The 19236-nt window shown below is 37.2% G+C and overlaps 1 non-coding gene across 1 annotated transcript; it reads left to right on the top strand.

The window, feature by feature from the left end:
- The first annotated feature begins 12417 nt into the window (after positions 1 to 12417).
- LOC121974055 lies at positions 12418 to 12527 on the top strand. Its single transcript, XR_006109926.1, has one exon. It is a non-coding gene; the product is annotated as a small nucleolar RNA R71 (small nucleolar RNA).
- The last annotated feature ends 6709 nt before the right edge of the window (positions 12528 to 19236 follow it).

Genomic DNA, 19236 nt, shown 5'->3' with positions numbered 1-19236 from the left:
AAAAATGCTATAAATATGGTTTAAGGTTTCCATGCTTTCATGACATTTGGGACCTTGTTTCACACCTGATAGGGTTCGGCCACATGAAGTTTAGGGACTTGGAGAACTTAGAAACCAAGTTAATCATGCTTATAATGCTTCCTATGAAATTGATGTGATGATAATTTAGGTTCCACATGCTTGGAGGTTGTTTTTACCTAAATTGAGATCTAAGGGGGGGTTCGGCCATGATAAGAACCCAAGGGATTAGGAAGCTTAGAACCCAAGCTAACTATGTTACCATGTTTCTTATGATAGTATAATCACATGATACACCCTTATGCTTAAACATGTATGCTTGCGATTTATACTTTCCATGATATGATATGTTCTTAGAAATATGCATGCTTTGATGATATGCTATGTGCTTAAAATATGCATGCTTTCATGATATGCTATGTGGATAGAAATATGCATGCTTTCATGATATGCTATGTGCTTAAAATATGCATGCTTTCATGATATGCTATGTGGATAGAAATATGCATGCTTTGATGATATGCTATGTGCCTAAAATATGCATGCTCTCATGATATGCTATGTGGTGGAAATATGCATGCTTTTATGACATGATGTATGCCTAAGTGATGCATACTTTTTATGACATGATGTATGCCTAAGTGATGCATACTATTTATGATATGATGTATGCCTAAGTGATGCATACTTTTATGACATAACGTATACCTTAGTGATGCATACTTCTATGATATGCTATGTGACTAAATGATGCATTTTTATACATGCTACTTTACTTTGTAAGGCTTGTACCAAGGGTGGGCTCCTAATCAGCCCCTTGGCCTTTGGCTGTGTGATCCAGGCTAGTAAAAACAAAGGGATGAGCTCCTTAGTACGCCCCTAGGTCTATGGCTGTGTGATCCGGACCTAGTTCCTAGTATGATTCAAGACTTGCTACCTTGGATATACTTAGGAAGCGCGCATATCTACGTGATTTATCTATGTGTGGTACAAGCCGGGGCCCTGATTATGTTGATATTATGTTCAAGTATATATGTAAGAAGAAATGGTTTTAAAGATCATGAGACATACACATGTTTTTCAGATACATGTTTTCAAAATCATATTGCATATACCTTATGATCATGTTGTGATGATGCTATGATTTATGATATGCCATGATTAGATACGATTATGTTATGTTTCATGCTATGCTTTAAGAGCTTGATATGCCATGCCACCTTATGATGATACTATGATATGCCATGATTAGATATGATTATATTATGTTTCATGCTATGCTTTAAGAGATGATATGCCATGTCTAGGTATGATTTTGTTATGTTGCATGATATGCTTAAAGAGTATGATATGTTATGCCATGACTAGTTGAGATCATGTTATGTTGAGACATTCTTTGATCATGTGATGATTTTCGGTTTTAGTGAGTAGGAAAGGAACTTACTGAGCCATGATAGCTTACTTTCCTTGTACCACAGATAAAGGAAAAAGCTGGATGAGCTAAAGGAGCAGCAGGTGAGGCAAGGAGATGTGTGTGGCAGTGGCAAGGTAACCAAATAAGAACCTGCTTTAAAAACTTTTAAAGAACTATGCTTTGGTATCATGAATTGTAGTACCGTATGTGTGACTTGATGTTATGTTTCTACTAATTTTGATATCATGTTATTGATGCCATGATAGTGTAGTTCAGATTTGATGAAAAGAAAAACAAAAGAAAAGTTTTTATTAAACTAAGAAAATTATTTTAAGTCTTCCGCTGTTTTAAAAAGAAAAATTTGTACATGCAGTATCGTAGCCCCGTCCCTTAGAGTTAGCAGGGAGGGCGAGCGTTACACAAAAAGAACCAATATGATTGGATTTGTGTTGTAATTTATAATACGGCCTGCGTACCGTCATGTGTTTGTGTGTGCTGTATTTGATACACGACCTGCGCGTCATGCCTCCCTATTTATATTCTGGTTGTAAATTAGATTTAGACTCGAATGTAACTCGAGTTTCAAAATTGTAATGTAAATTTTGAAGCGGTGGAAGGTCCACTCAAGACGGAGTTACGAGGAAGGCGCGAGCAACACAAGGTGGTCAAAAGGAAGGCGCATGAGAAGCTGTTGAACTTAGGTTGACCATCCGATCTTCTCATTGGCTTGAGATGATCGTAGTAGGGCCATGACATAATCACAAAATTATTTAATTAATTGCTTATGTGTGTATGTGATGCATGCTAGTAAAATAGTAATTAATTAGTGCCTAACGATTAGATTAGATCTAAATTGTGTACAAGATGCACCCTTACGATTAGATTAGATCTACATCGTGTACAAGATGCACCCTATCGATTAGATTAGATCTATATCGAGTATATGATACAACATCGACATTTAGATTAGATCTAAATCATGATAACTCAAAATGCCTACCGTGCCGTGATACCTACTACTACCTCAATCACATGTCGTTGTTGAATCTGCCAAAGTAGAGCAACACATATTATCTTGGTAGGGTACGGATGGACAATCTTGGTCCCGCCTATCAACGCATGGGTGAGTACAACTCAATTAGATTGAGTAACTAGTTAACTCGGTTGGATCCAGTACAACTATAGGCATTCTTCCAACGATTGGAAAGATAGGACATAAATCACGTTTATATTAATTCTTGGGCGTATTAGCCAAAGCTAACTCAAGTTTTAATATAACTGCGGATAATGATCCTATAAACAAGAGTTGCATAGAGATGTAATTGGTAATCGTTACCTACCGATCATACTAAATCTTGGGCGTATTAGCCAAAGCTAACTCAAGGGTTAGTATGATGTGGATCTTGTCCCACATGAATTATAGAATTCAGTGGGAGCATCATTTAGTTGAAGGCCTAATTAAATGATTTAAAAGAATATGATATTTATTTCTGCATTTATTTCTGTTGTAGAATTTCCATGACGTCAAACACGAACAACTTCTCTCTACGTTCTGTCCTTAAGAAGGACAAGCTCAACGGAGCAAATTTCCTGGACTGGTACAGGAACTTGAGAATAGTTCTCACCCAAGAACGTAAACTGTACGTTCTGGAGCAGCCCATTCTGGAGGCTCTCCCTGCCACTGCCACGCGAGCAGACCGAGATGCTTACAAGAAGCATCAAGATGACGCATTAGATGTGTTATGTCTTATGCTCGCGACCATGAACTCTTAGCAACATGAGTTGATGGGTGCTTACGATATGGTTGAACATCTTTGTCACCTATATCAAGGACAAGCAAGGCACTGGAAGAGGAACTCCAAAGAATACCTGGAAGATCTTAAGAAGAAGAGAAATAAGATTTCTACTTCAGGTATACATGTTATAGAAGTCAACCTCTCTATTTCTTCATCGTGGGTATTAGATATTGGATGTGCTTTGCACATTTGTACTAATGTACAAGCGCTGAGAAATAGCAGGGCATTGACGAAGGGTGAGATAGACCTACGAGTAAGTAATGGAGCACGGGTTGCTGCTATTGCTGTAGGAACTTACTATCTATCTCTACCCTCTGGGCTTATACTAGAATTAGATGATTGTTGTTATGTGCCGTCCTTGACTAAGAACATAATTTCAGTTTCTTGTTTGGACAAGAAAGGATTTTTGTTTACAATAAAGAACAAATGTTGTTCCGTCTATTTAAACGATATGTTCTATTGTAGTGCACCTCTGATGAACGGACTCTATATTCTAGACCTTGAGAGCCCTATCTATAACATAAATACCAAGAGGTTCAAGTCAAATGACATGAACCAAACCTACCTCTGGCACTGTCGCTTAGGTCATATAAATGACAAGCGCTTATCCCAGCTCCATAAGGATGGTTTGCTGGACTCATTTAATTTTGAATCATATGAGATATGCGAGTCATGCCTACGAGGCAAGATGACCAAGACTCCCTTTAGTGGGCACAGCGAGAGAGCGACTGATTTGTTAGGACTTTTACATAGTGATGTATGTGGTCCTTTCAATGTCGCTGCTAGAGGAGGTTATAGGTACTTCATCACATTTACTGATGACTTCAGTAGATATGGTTATGTGTACTTAATGACACATAAGTCTGAATCCTTTAAAAAGTTCAAAGAATTCAAGAATAAAGTATAGAACCAGCTTGGCAAGAGTATTAAGATACTTCGATTAGATCGAGGTGGAGAATACCTTAGCCATGAGTTTCGTGACTACCTATCTGCGTGTGGGATTCTATCCCAACTCACTCCTCCTGGAACACCACAGTGGAATGGGGTATCCGAAAGGAGGAATCGTACCATATTAGATATGGTACAATCTATGATGAGTCACACAGATCTTCCGACATACCTTTGGGGCTATGCTCTAGACACGACAGCTTTTATACTCAACCGAGTTCCATCCAAGGCCGTGATAAAGACACCATATAGGATATGGACTGGGAGAGATGCCCAGGTGTCTTTCATGAGGATTTGGGGTTGTGAGGCTTACGTTCGACGTCAAGTCTCAGACAAGTTAGGAGCCAAATCTGACAAGTGCTACTTTATTGGATATCCCAAGGAAACTAAGGGATATTACTTCTACATTCCCAGTCAGCACAAGGTAGTTGTGGCAAAGACTGGGGTCTTTCTAGAAAGGGACTTTGTTTCTAGAAAGACTAGTGGGAGCACGTTCGATCTTTAAGAAGTTCAAGATGCGAACAATAGCACTGAAGCCTCGATGAAACCACAAAGTATTGTGGATGATGTAGTTCCACAAAGAGTTGAGGAACAACAACCAGTTCAAGTAGACATACCTCTTCGCAGGTCTGATAGGGTACGTCGTCAGCCTGAGAGATACTCATTTCTCTTGTCTGACCATGATGACATTGTGCTCATAGAGGATGATCCTACCACCTATCAGGAAGCTGTGATGAGACCAGATTCTGAGAAATGGCTAGAGGCCATGAGATCCGAGATGGAATCCATGTACACCAACCAAGTATGGACTTTGGTTGATTCACCTGAAGGGGTAAAACCCATTGGGTGTAAATGGGTTTTTAAGAGAAAGACTGACATGGATGGACTTATCTATAAGGGTCACTTGGTAGCTAAAGGTTTCAAGCAGATTCATGGTATTGACTATGATGAAACCTTTTCTCCAGTAGCGATGTTTAAGTCCATTCGGATCATGCTTGCTATTGCAGCTTACCATGACTATGAGATATGGCAGATGGATGTCAAAACCACGTTTCTGAATGGAAACCTACTCGAGGATATGTACATGACACAACCTGAGGGTTTTATAGATCCACAGCATACTAGCAGAGTATGCAAGCTGCATAGGTCCATTTATAGACTAAAGCAAGCTTCTCGGAGCTGGAATCTTCAATTTGATGATGCAATCAAATAGTTTGGTTTCATCAAGAACGAAGATGAGCCTTGTGTCTACAAGAAGGTTGTAGGGGATATAGTTGTCTTCCTCATATTGTATGTAGATGACATACTACTCATTGGGAAGGACATCCCTATGCTTCAGTCTGTCAAGACTTGGCTAGGGACATGTTTCTCAATGAAGGACTTAGGTGAAGCATCCCGCATTCTAGGGATACAGATCTATAGAGATAGATCTAAGAGATTGCTTGGCCTAAGTCAGAGTACAGATATTGACAAGGTACTCCTTCGATTTGCCATGCAGAATTCCAAGAAGGGATTTCTGTCGATGTCACATGGCGTGAGTCTTTCAAAGACTCAGGGCCCCTCTTCTAGAGAGGAGAGAGACCGCATGGATCAGATCCCTTATGCTTCAGCCATAGGATCTATCATGTACGCCATGCTATGTACTCGACCTGATGTCTCGTATGCTTTAAGCATGACGAGCAGATACCAGTCATATCCACGTGAAAGTCACTGGATAGCGGTCAAGAATATTCTTAAGTACTTAAGAATGACTAAAGAATATTTCTTGATAAATGGAGGCGATGATGCGCTAACTATAAAGGGTTACAGTGATGCTAGCTTCTAGACCGACCAGGATGATTATCGATCGCAGTCAGGGTTCGTGTTTTGCATAAATGGTGGTGCTGAGAGCTGGAAGAGTTCGAAGCAGGACACAGTAGCTGATTCTACGACAAAGGCCGAGTATATTGCTGCATCAGAGGCAGCAAAGGAGGCAGTTTGGATTCGTAAGTTCGTCACTGAACTTGGGGTGGTTCCTAGCATTGCTGACCCTATTGAGCTCTATTGTGACAACAATGGAGCTATAACACAAGCGAAGGAACTTCGCTCACACCAACGGACCAAACACATACTACGGCGCTTCCATCTCATTCGAGAGAGAGGAGATGTGAAGATTTACAGAGTACCCACAGAGGCTAACATCGCAGATCCCTTGACCAAGGCTTTGGCACAAAGGAAGCATGATGGTCACACTAGGTCATTGGGGCTTAGAGCCTACACTGATTGGCACTAGTGCTAGTGGGAGATTGTTAGCTAGAGCCCTAGAGCCAATCATTTGATGATTGTATTATGAACTTGTTGTATCATATTCTATATAAATAAAGGCATTTGATTTTTGGTTATTATACTTACTTGTATTGGTTCCAAATAAACTAAGTATAATAACGTCCTTTAGTAGAAGGTTCTTACCTATATCAATCGGTTAGTTGAACCGATAGTGAGATGATATAGGGAACTCTACTCTTAATCATTCCTAGTCGAGTATTAACATTCAGGGACAATGTTAATGCAATAAGACTAGCATGTAGGTCAACTCGATGACTTGATCTCACAAGTCATGGATATAGAGATATCAAGTTGACACATGGGTATGCATTAGAAAATGTATACTGAATGACTCGCCATGAGAAAGTATCATGGATCGTTTTATGAGTGTCATATACTTTCTCATGTGGCTATTAGTATGACTACTAGTCCTTGGACCTGAAGTCACCATGGATCCCTACATAAAGAGGTATGTACTTTGGTTTCGTCAAACGTCACCCGTAACTGGGTGGACTATAAAGGCGATTACTGGGTATGTAACGAATTATACAGAGGGATGTGAGTGATGTAGATGGGATCTATCCCTCCTATATGACGGGAGAGACATCGGTATTCTTGATAGAGTGAGACCACGAAGTGCATGGCCATGCCCAAATGAGTCAATATGAGATATTGAGCTCATTTGTTTTAGTGAGTCTACTTGGAGTTCAAAATTTAGATTGATCATAAGATGACACGGTTTATGCCTCACATTGATTAATCTAGATGTCTAATATAGAAGGGCACTTGTCATATATTGTGAGGAGTCACAATTAGTAGTCACAAGGTGATGTTGGATCTCAACATTCTTGTAACTTGGGTAGTAATGATGTATTGCTAGATACCGCTCATTACTTATGCTTCTAAATGAGTTTAGGGGCATTGCCAACATTACAAGAACCTATTGGGTCACACACAAAGAACAAGTGGATGGAGATTAGGTTCATATGATGAACCAAGAGGATTAGATTCATGTGATGAATCAAATTGGATTAAGAGTAATCCTAATTGGGCTAATTGAGTTGGACTCAAGTTGATTCATGTGTTCAATGAGTCTAATTTTCATTATGACTCATTGAATCAATTTAATTAAATGAATTAGATTCATTATATTAAATTGGCTTGAATTAAATGGTTGGATTAGATCAACCATGAGAGAGATTAAGTCAAGTTTGACTTGACTTGAGAGGAAGAGGAAGAGTCAAGTTTGACTTGACTTTATGCCATATCATTTGCGACTTGGCATTAGGAGAACTAATGATGATGTGCCACATCATCACATGTGCCACCTCATGGAGGTTACAACTATTCTCTTTAATGGTCTACACATTAATTGTGATTAATGTGAAGGGGGTTACACCTCTTATAGTGGCTGGCCAATTGATGAAAAAGAAGTTTTTTTTTTCATTTTGGTGAATAACTCTCATTCAAGTGATCTTCCTCCTCCCAAGCTCTCTTCTTGCTCCTTTCTCTACTGTTGCCGTGGGTTTCAAGCAAGGGAGAAGAAAGGAGAGTGAGTCTAATCCAAGAAGAAAAGTTAGTGAAAGTCACATAGAGATTTTAGAGGAGTGTGCTCTCTTCTTTTCTTTTCTTCTTCTTCCAATCCCATCCGAGAGCATCAATAAGTGCTAGCACACTTGTGGTGTTCTCTTATCCATCCTTGTGTGTTAGAGAACACATCTTGTTCGTGTGGATACTACTAGAGGTGTGTACATTTGAACACACTCGAGATCCGGCGTATCTTGGACAAGCGGGATTTGCAAAGGGCAGGCAACAAGGGTAACCTTATAAACATGTAGATCTAAGTGTAGATCTAGTTAGTAAACTCGTACATGTAAATTTTGTTTTATACTCTTCGCACGGATCCGTTGGCTAGGGACTTTCGGGGTTTCCACGACGCGAAAAAGCGGTTTTCGCGGCCCGAAAAATCCAACACTATAACTTGTGGAATTTGGATCCTATAGTTTTTTATCTTCGTTGCTATTTTTGGGAGTATGACACCATGGTTCTTTTCTTATGCTCCAAATTATTTGTACAGATTGTGGTTTTCAAATTTTTGAGGGGATGGTTTCCTTACTGATTTTATGGGGTGTCTATCATGTTCTCGCTCTACAATTTCTTGCATGCTCTCTACATTGTAGTTGTATTAGTTGGTGTTATAATTTGGTGGAATTTGGAATATAAATGTATTTTGATACAGTGGTTAGTCAATCCACTTTAACATGGTTATACAACAAGGCCTCTGTATTTAAATCCTCCCTATGTCACCATCATGCAGGTGATGGATTTAGGCCAATGAGTTTAGTTCGTCTTTGAGACATAAAAAGAGAGGAGAAGGTATTAAGAATATACATGTCTACTAGTCACTTTGGAGCTAAGCATTTGTGACAAGTCATCAGCCAATCAACCTTAACATGAGTTTTAAATTTTCAGTTGTCCAATTTGGCACATGCTCATTAAATAAACTAGTATGATTTTGCTGACACTTGATGTAGGTCTTTTCAGTTGATTTGGGGATTTGCTACATCTCTTCCAGAACTAGTCTAACCTGTGAAAAATAATGGTATAAGCTGGAGGTTGAGAGACCCTAATTAAGTTACTGAGAGATCAATGTTTAAGTTAGCTCAACAAATTTATAGGAGGTTCAAATATATTATTCATGCTTGTATCTCTATCTCTTGTCCCACTAACTTTTGGTAATCCTTAAAGTGTTGTTGCTGATTATGCCTGCTCTTTGTTTGTGTTTGCACTTCACATGTTATTCAGATATTGGAAATCAGGACTAGATATAGATCTTTTAACCAAAATTTTGGTTATAATGTGGAAATCTCCATGTGTATAGTGATTAATGCATGCTAGTTACAGTGAAGAATTATCTCCTTCATTTAGGGTGGCTATATACTAATTATGCTATATTGGTTTTAGGAGATTTCATGCATGAGTAATACCTATACTTGTTGCTAGGTAGAAGGAGCCATTTCTTGATGCTTTAGTTGATTCCCATGCTTATGTTTATGCATGCTCCTACTATGTTTATGCAAAAGCTTATGTTATGAATTTGCATGCTTATGTTTAGGTTTATGATTATGTTATGCTTAAGTAGTGATCAAGCTATAATTCGGGCAAGCCCAGAGAGCTTACCAAGTTATGATCTGAGCAAGCCCGAGAATCTTACTGAGTGTGACTTGTGACCCTAGCCTGGGAGCTCACCAAATCCTATATGGTGGAGTGTGACCGGTGACTCTAGCCTAAGAGCTCACCAAATCGTATGTGGTTGAGTATGATCGGTGACCTTAGCTCGGGAGCTCACCAAATCTTGCAAGGTAGAGTGTGACCGGTGACTCTAGCCCGGGCTCACCAACCCTACGTAGTTTATGACATGCCAGTCTGCTTACGTGGTACTACATTTGTGATTATGCTTATATTCAAGTTATGTTCATGATAGATTCATGATTATGTTAAGCTCAATTCGCATTCAGGTTCATATATAGTTATGTTTATGGCTACATGTGTTTATGCTCATCCTTAATATGTATGTTTATGCCATGCAAGTATGCTTATACCTATGCTTATATACATGCTTATGATTATGTTTGTTCTCATGCTTAAGCTTATTTACATGCTTATGCTTAAGTTTATTCTCTCATACTTATGTCAATACCTATGCTTATGTCCATGTCTATGATATGGCAACAGTCAAGTTCTAAGTTACCTAGCATGTATTTCCCTTAATATATTAGATTATAAGTGCTAACTATTGCGCAATATGGTTTTGAACATGTTGAGTCCTTAGACTCACCATTTGATTTATTTCAGGAGATGAGACACATGAGATGGGAGGCATCGACCAGTGAGCAGGCTCAGGGCATTGGTGGAACAACCCGAAGACCCTTTCTAGTTTATATTTCCGCATGATCTAGTAGTTTATTTTTTTTTTGCAAATAAATTCAAGAACTTATGACAAGTATTCAATGTCTCTAGTGAGTTGAACTCTCTTTCAATATTTTCCTTTATGATGACTATGTAGTTTAAGTTATATATATTAAAAAAATTAGGGATGTTTAATGTCTAGTGTGTACTATCGGAAGAAACATGTCGATTATACCTATGTTGGGCAAGCATATGTGTTTGGTGTGATTATTGGAGACATCATGATAATTATACCTATATTATAGGGAGCATACATGCCATTTATGTGCTATAGGTGTTGCTACTTACTATATTTATTGTTTAGTAGAAACTTGTTGGATCTATTCATACCTATTGAGTTAGATTATAGATAGATAATGGATGTACTTATGTTGATTGGGTTGTTGCATTGATGATGACTGTGTCAGTATCATGATTATTTATATCATACTCATCATTGCACTACATGCTGACAACCAAATGTCTCCCTTGTGGTTGAGCGAGTTGTTAGTCATATTTGTTATCCATTCGACCACTGAGAGGGAGTGGTAGCCGAGGTTGGGTTCAGCGTGTCCTGTTGTGCCCACTTGTCCATTTTGAGTAGTGGTGGCTTGAGTCATGTAGGTAGTGACCCCTCATTACTATGTACCTAGATAGCTACTCTACATCCTGCCCATCTCAAGCCATTCAGATGTAGTGGTAGTCGGAGACGCAAGCAATCATTACAATCTTTCTCGCTCAGTCACTCAGATGTAGTGGCAGCTATGAGTGGAGTGTAGGAGTGATGCATATATGTGCATATGAATATGATGCTTGTGATTTTTGCATTTGCTTGAAATTTTTGCATTTGCTTGAGATGTGATTGTTGCATATGGTTATCATGCTTCATACATGTTCATTTATCATACATATATAGGCTGTCAATTATATTGCTCAGGTGTTACAAGCAAATCTGTTGCTAATCCCTGATGAGTTTACTTATCACTATATCGTATGTGTTAGATCCAGATTAGGTCTATTCATTCTTTATGTCAGTTATGTTAATGTGCATTTATTATGTCATATATGATCATGTTCTTATTTTTTTACTTAGACTGTATACTTTGATCTCCACATTTTATATTGGTCATGCACTATCTTGCCTATTACCTACTAAGTCACCTGGAATCACCACCCTTATTTGTATATTTATGTTCCTTAAGTACATGTAGATGATTCTTAGTGGCTTAGTGTGCCCTAACTGCTAGTCCCATGTCACATCTGGGGACATTTTCTAGTTTTGCGTTTTGCTTTACTTGCATTTTTTATTCTATGAACTTGGCATTGTAATAATTCGACTTGGTCTTATTATTTGGCCTTATGCCTCCTTTTGTGATTGTTTTAGTGGTCATTGTGTAAACTGAGCTGGCTCGTAGTTAGTCATTTTGCACTTTATATTTATCTTATTATCTTCTGTTGTATTTTTGTTCTAACCATATGGGCTAATTATACAACTGCGTGATTGTTGATCTAGCAGTGTGGGTTATAGGTTATCATACTTATATAGCCGTGTGACTATGTATTCAGGTTTTGAATATTGTCATAAGGGAGAGATGTTGTCTGTTTGTCTGGCAAGGACTCCCTCGGTGCATGACAATACAATAATGGCTCGAAGTGGGCAAGCTTCTTTTGAATGTTCCATTCCTCCACACACTTCACAAGATTTAACATTAGCATTTACAAGTTCATTGACTCAACCTTCCTGGTCAAGGTGTCCATCTTTGTAGAAATTAGCTCAAGGCATCAACATTATACTTCCCAGGGGTTTTAACAAGGTTTCCACTTCATTCGGATGCCCATTGGTGAAGATTCATTGCTACACTTTCTGTGATTTCTTCATCTTTATCTAGTCCCTTGTTCATCAATGCTCCAACAACTGTGGAGTCTAAGGAGACTTTGGTTTGATAGTTGATTCCATTATAGAAAGTGTAGATGACTAGTCATTTCTCTAATCCATGATGCATACATAATCTGAGCATTCCCTTGAATTTATCCCAAGCTTTGTATGGGGATTCACTATCGTTCTAGATGAAACTTGGTATGAGATTTCTCATGTGAGTCATTTTACTTGGAGGAAAGAAAGAAGTTCTCCAAGAAGAATTGTTCATACTACACCCACGAGGAAATGTTATTTGCGGGCAAAGAATTCAACTAGGTCTTTGCTCAATCTCATAGGGAGAATTCTAATGAGTAATCTGATAGCTTTAGAAGGGACTCCAATCATCTTCATGGTGCTGCATATTTCATAGAATGTCTCTAAGTGTTAGTTTGGATCTTCTGTGGATCCACCCCCAAATTGGTGTTGTTGAATCATAAAAATGGATGTCAGCTTGATTTCAAAATTATTAGCCTCAATAGATGGTCTGGTTATGCGAGACCTAAGACCTCTCGCATATGGTGCCGTATAGTATTTCAAGGGTTGTTTGCCATGGTTCTCTGAGCTTGCTCTTCCTCTACTTGTCTTTTCATATTTCTTCTTCTTCTAAATGTCCTATAAATCTCAGGATCAATAGGTAGCAAATTCCCTATAGTAGTCAATCTTCACATAAATGAGCACAAGTGACATTAAAAAAATTCTTATGTAGAAATTAAAATGTAAAAATAAAAGAAAAGAAAGGTGCAGAAAATATTCACAAAAGAAAAGGTATCTAGATTAACCCAAATGCTAATCATCTAATGTTGCTCTACAATAGTCTCCGGCGTCTAATCCGCAAGTGGACAAAAAAGTCATCAAGTAATAAAAAGATATCGATCCATAAGAACTAGTGAGCAACTACTAGAGACTTCACAAAGTGAATTATCTAGACTATCAAATTGTTGGAAGGTTTGTAACCAAGAAAGAAAGTGAGAGCTAGAGAGAAGAGAGTGAGGAAAGTTGTGTGAGGAAGGCTAACTTGGGAAGGTAGTTCTAGGATTTCAGTTTCATTGTGATATTCATTGATGTAATATGAATAGCTAATTCCCTAATCCTCTATGTTCATACTTTGAAGGAAATCTAAATAAATGCTGATGTTATCTCATGACGATTACTCCAGAGTGTTCTCTCCATTGGCATTCAATGCTACTAAGTAGGAAAGGTAATGTAGAAGGTTCGGTTAAAGGGATACCCTTTCTCACCAAGGGCCCCCCATTCATATGGTCAACCTTATCCAAATCACTTCCTAGCACGGAATTGGGGAAAGCCTATTAAGCTCTAATTAGAGTCTTCCTTGTATGGATTTAGCCTCTATTTCAAGGGAATACTTGAGATATCTGATTAAAGGATTATCCTCTGTCATGAAAGGCCTCTTAGTCATACAATCAAGAGTATTTCTTCTACATGGTGACCAATCTATATATATGTTCAACTAAATAACACATATAAGCAAGCAAAGTTCATATACACATTCAATCGAACAAGAACCAAGTATGTCATAGAAACAAGAAATAGGCATATTCATAGAGTTTACATCAAGTACACATAACAACTACTTACTATTTCCTAGAACAAGGAGAATCAACTCCATACACAAAGAAATAAGACTCAAAGACATGAATGGAAGCACTACAACTCAAATCGACAAGAAGAGAGAAGAAATCATAGTTGAGATGAAATCAATGTCTTCGAGAACCAATCCTTCACTTTGGAGATGATGTATGATGGAAATGGCCTCGGATAGTTGAGAAGTCGCTAGAAGATGGAGTGGAATGACCCAAGTTTGTCTTCACCAAAGGGGAAACTTCCTCTCCAAGAAAAGAGGAGAAGCTCCCTTTTATAGGCAATGCACAACCCCCCTGCTTGTCTGCACACAAGACCATGTCTCAAGGCATAGCTGGGGTGTACAACAAATCCAAAAAGGTGGCATGGCCATGGCTGGTAGGCATGGCTGGGCTGTGTAACTCACTGGAATGACGAGGCATGACTATGCCTCTTGGCACGACCCTACCGTGTGAACCTCTAGAGAATATGCACGGTTGTGCCTCCTATAACAGCCTTGCCTGGTGCACCTTTGTAAGGAGGGGCACGACTATTTTCGAAATGGGATGCACCTTACGTTCTTTGTTCATTTTCGCTCCATATCATGTCCATTCAAGAAAATAAGGAAAAAGCATATCTCTGAACAAAACAAGTAATCATGTTGATAAAATGATAAAATGGAGTGTGATGACATCAATTATAATCAAGAAATACAAGTGAATGTGTATCAATCAATATCTAGAAACATATATAATCTACACACATTAAGTGTCTCTCCAAACATGTCAAATATAAACATGCACAAACAATATTAAAAAGTGAACAATTAAATATAAAGGTTAGCAGACACATATAGTGTAACACCCCTAGAAAGACTAGATAAAGTAAGGGCAATGAGAGTACGAATGTAATGAAAAGAATGTGTAGATAGTCTACGTTGAATGTTACGATGGGAAGGATTTAGATGATTATGAAAGAAAATAAAGTTGAGAATATAAATCATCTATGCATGATTTATAATGTATGGAATTAATGTAGACAAAAGGAAGAAATATGAATACATGTATGAAATATTTATGCATAATGCATAATAGGGTAATATATGAATTATTAGGTACAAAAGAAAATAAAACGTTAGAAGAGAGATTGAACCTTGGATCTCTTGTAAGGAACATGTATAGGATACCAAAGGGGATAGGAGAATTATTGATAAGGAGAGAGAGGACTAAGTAGTTAAGAATAAGAAAGGATTCTTTTTACTAAAAAGGAAAAGGGAGTAAAAAGAAGTAAAAATATACATAACCAAGTTTTGATCCTTGGTTCTCTTGTGGATACATGCATGTGTTAACCAAGTGGGATAGGAGAGGATATTGTAAGAGGAGAGATAGGAATTTTAATTAAAGGAAAGAAAAGAGAGAAATTAAGGGAGAACTCAAGATGCATCTTCTCTAGAATATTCTTAACATTAAGAAGAGAAGTAAATAAGGAGGATGAATCAAGACAAGTTTCCTCCCCTCATTTTAGTATAAATAGGCATGGAGGGGTGACTTCAACTTCATCCTCACTCACTTTCCTCCTCTCCACCAAAAGACCTAGCCACTCTTCTCCTCCATTGGTACCGAGCAAGCAAGCAAGGAAGAAAGGTCCCCAAGCAAGTTCTCAAATCTAGGAAACTTAAGCGAAGAAGGTAAGCTTCCCCTCACCTGTGGTACAAGGCTTTTATGTGATTTTCGGATTTATAAGGATTAGAAAACCTAGGAAAGAATTTAAGAAAATTCGGCTAAAGAAAAGGTTTTCAAATCTAGGATGATTTAAACAAGACCTCATTTCATGATAAGATTTTCTATGCTATGTAGAAGGATTCCTTTCCATGATTTTATATTGATATGATGTATGATCAGAGGAGTATCTAACCTTAGGATTTCAACCAAAAATATTTTAAAGAGGTGAGTAAGATTATTGTCTAACCGAACTAGTGCAAAGGTTCCTTCTATGAAATACTATACATAATGTTATGTAATATGCCATGATATGTGATAGCATAGGAAATGCTAAACATAATGAGGAGAAAATGAAATTATGTTATATGCCATGATATGTGATAGCATAGGAAATGCTATACATAATGTTATGTAATATGCCATGATATGTGATAGCATAGGAAATGCTAAACATAATGAGGAGAAAATGAAATTATGTTATATGCCATGATATGTGATAGCATAGGAAATGCTATACATAATGTTATGTAATATGCCATGATATGTGATAGCATAGGAAATGCTAAACATAATGAGGAGAAAATGAAATTATGTTATATGCCATGATATGTGATAGCATAGGAAATGCTATACATAATGTTATGTAATATGCCATGATATGTGATAGCATAGGAAATGCTAAACATAATGAGGAGAAAATGAAATTATGTTATATGCCATGATATATGATAGCATAGGAAATGCTATATATAATGTTATGTAATATGCCATGATATGTGATAGCATAAGGAAATGCTATACAAAATGAAGAAATGAAATTATGTTATGTAATATGCCATGATATGTGATAGCATAGGAAATGCTATACATAATGAAAAGAAATGCATGAAAGATTGTTAAGGACATGATATGATAGTTATGCATGATAAGTTATTTTTGTATGGGTTTGTACCATGGGTGGGCTCCGTAAACGCCTGGGTCGATGGAGTAAGACTCGGGCCTCGTCAGTAATGGGCCTCTGAATGCCCTAGGTCGATGGAGTAAGACTCGGGCCTAGTATGTATGCATGATAGGGTTCAAGACTTGCTACCTTGGACCTACCTATGAAGCGCGCGTATTATGTATGTGGTACAAACCGGGATCCCCTTAATGATGATATTAATTTCAAGTACTTATAAGTATAAGTTTTCAAATTCATGATGCATTGCCTACATATGTGCTTGAATTATCTGATGATTAGATATTATGTCACGTGATATTATGATATGACTATGAATATGATACCCTTGTATGTCGTATGCTTATGATACCTCGCATGATATTGATATGCAATGATATGAATTCGGTTTTAGTGAGTAGGAAAGGAACTTACTGAGCCATGAGTGCTCATAGCTTACTTTCCTTGTACCGCAGATAAGGAAGCTGGATGAGCTAGAGGAGCAACAGGAGGAGCAGATAGTGATGTGTGTGGTGGTGGCTCGGCAAAGAACGATCCGGACAAATTAATATGATTAGTTATAGAATCAACATATGCACATTTGAACAAATCAGAATATGTGATATTATGCTTAATAAATTAAATTCTTTAAAGTTTTTATTCTTCCGCTGTTATAGTAAAACATGTACTTAAGTAGTATAAGAACGTAGCGCCGCCTTTGGTTGGGTAAGAAGGGTGGGGCGTTACATATAGCCTCTTGCGAACACCTTCTGGCCATCGACCAATCAGGGATAACCACAGATAGCTCTTGCCAGCTGCGGATAACTGAGACCAGCCATGCCCTACTAAGGGCGGGTATAGCCGGCCAACCCCGACCAACCTTTGTTGGTAATTTCTAGCCATGAATGGCTTGGCCAGCCACACTCGGCGATGTCTAGCTAAGACCAACCACGGTCGATGGCAACCAGCTAAGGCTTCCTGTGGTAGCCTATGGCCGACCAAGGCCAACCGTGGCTAGCCAAGGACAACTATCGCTGGTCAAGGCTAGGCGCTCCCGACCAAGGTCAACTATGGCCTTCCGTGCCCAGTCAAGGATAGTCGCGACCTCCGTAGCCAGTCAAGGTCAACTTTGTTGCCAGATTTTGTGATGAATCCATGGATTTGTCGCAAAATGGACATTTTTTAAAAAAATATATGTATGAAATTGGTTAACGGATTTAGAAAATCCAGAATAATATGAAATCAATTCCTATATGCTCCATTAATTCTCCTAATTATGTTCATGTCTTTAAACATTAATTTGACCTAATATAGAGATCAGTGATTTTTAAACATGAATGTGTCCTAAGCAATTAATTTATTTTAAAAAAATCACTGATATCATTATTTTGAGTCAAATTAATGTTTGAAGGTATGAATATAATTAGAAAAACTAGAGGATTATAGAGGAATTAGTTTCATGTCATTTCAAACTCTCTAGGCCTATCAACCAGTTTCAAGCATTTTGTTATTTTTTTTTTAAAAAATGCCCATTCTGCGATGAATCCACTAAATTTGCAACGAATCCTTGGATTCATCATAGAATGGACATTTTCTTTAAATAAATATAATGAAAACTAGTTAATGGACATAGAAATCTTGGAATGGCATGAAATTAGTCCCAATATATTTTTCTAATTCTCTTGATTATATCCATGCCTTCAAATATTAATTGAACCCAATATATTGAGATTAGTAATTTTTTTAGCTTGAATGTGTCTACAAAACCTAATTCATGTTCAAAAAAATCATTGATCTTAATATATTGGATGAAATTGATATTTGATGTCATGGATAAAATTAGGATAACTAGAGGAACAAATAAGAACTAATTTCATATCATTCGGAACTCTCAAGGTCTATCAACCGACTTCAGACATATTTAATTTTATTTTTGAAAAATGTCTATTCTATGACGAATCTATGGATTCATCGCAAATTGGTGATGAATCCAAGGATTTGTCACCAAATTTGTAATGAATACATGGTCATTACAGAATGGATAATTTTTTTTCAAAAATAAGTATGTTAGAAATCGATTGATGAACCTAGGGAGCTCAGAATGATATGAAACCAATTAATATGTGTTCCTCTAGTTTTCCTAATTATATCCATTCCTTCAAATATTAATTTTATCTAATATTGATATTAGAGATTTTTTAACATCAAAATGATTCTAACATTTCAATCAATAATTCTTTTTAAGATTTTTACAAGGTCATTAGTCATTTAAAGTCCATCTAATTGACTTATCTATAAAAAAAAATTATATTGGTTAAAATTGATGTTTAAATATATGGATATAGTCAAGAGAACTAGAGGCATAGATGAATCCATTGATTTTTCACTAAATCAACAAAGAATCCTAGTATTCATTGACAAATCTATGATTAATCCTTGGATTAATTAGAATAGTCATTTTAAAAAAATAATAATAAATATGTCTGAAACTGGTTGATGGACCTAAAGAACTAGAAATGACAAAGCTACGTTTTTATATATTCCTCTAATTCTCCTAATTATATTCATCTCTTCAAATATTAATTTGACCTAATATATTGAGATTAATAATTTTTTTAATATGAATATGTCTGAAAAATCTAATTCATATTACA

Source organism: Zingiber officinale, chromosome 4A (genome assembly GCF_018446385.1).
Source record: "Zingiber officinale cultivar Zhangliang chromosome 4A, Zo_v1.1, whole genome shotgun sequence".
NCBI classification, from domain to species: domain Eukaryota; kingdom Viridiplantae; phylum Streptophyta; class Magnoliopsida; order Zingiberales; family Zingiberaceae; genus Zingiber; species Zingiber officinale.
The sequence above is the reverse complement of the archived record's forward strand: the minus strand, read 5'-3'. Positions and strand labels throughout refer to the sequence as shown.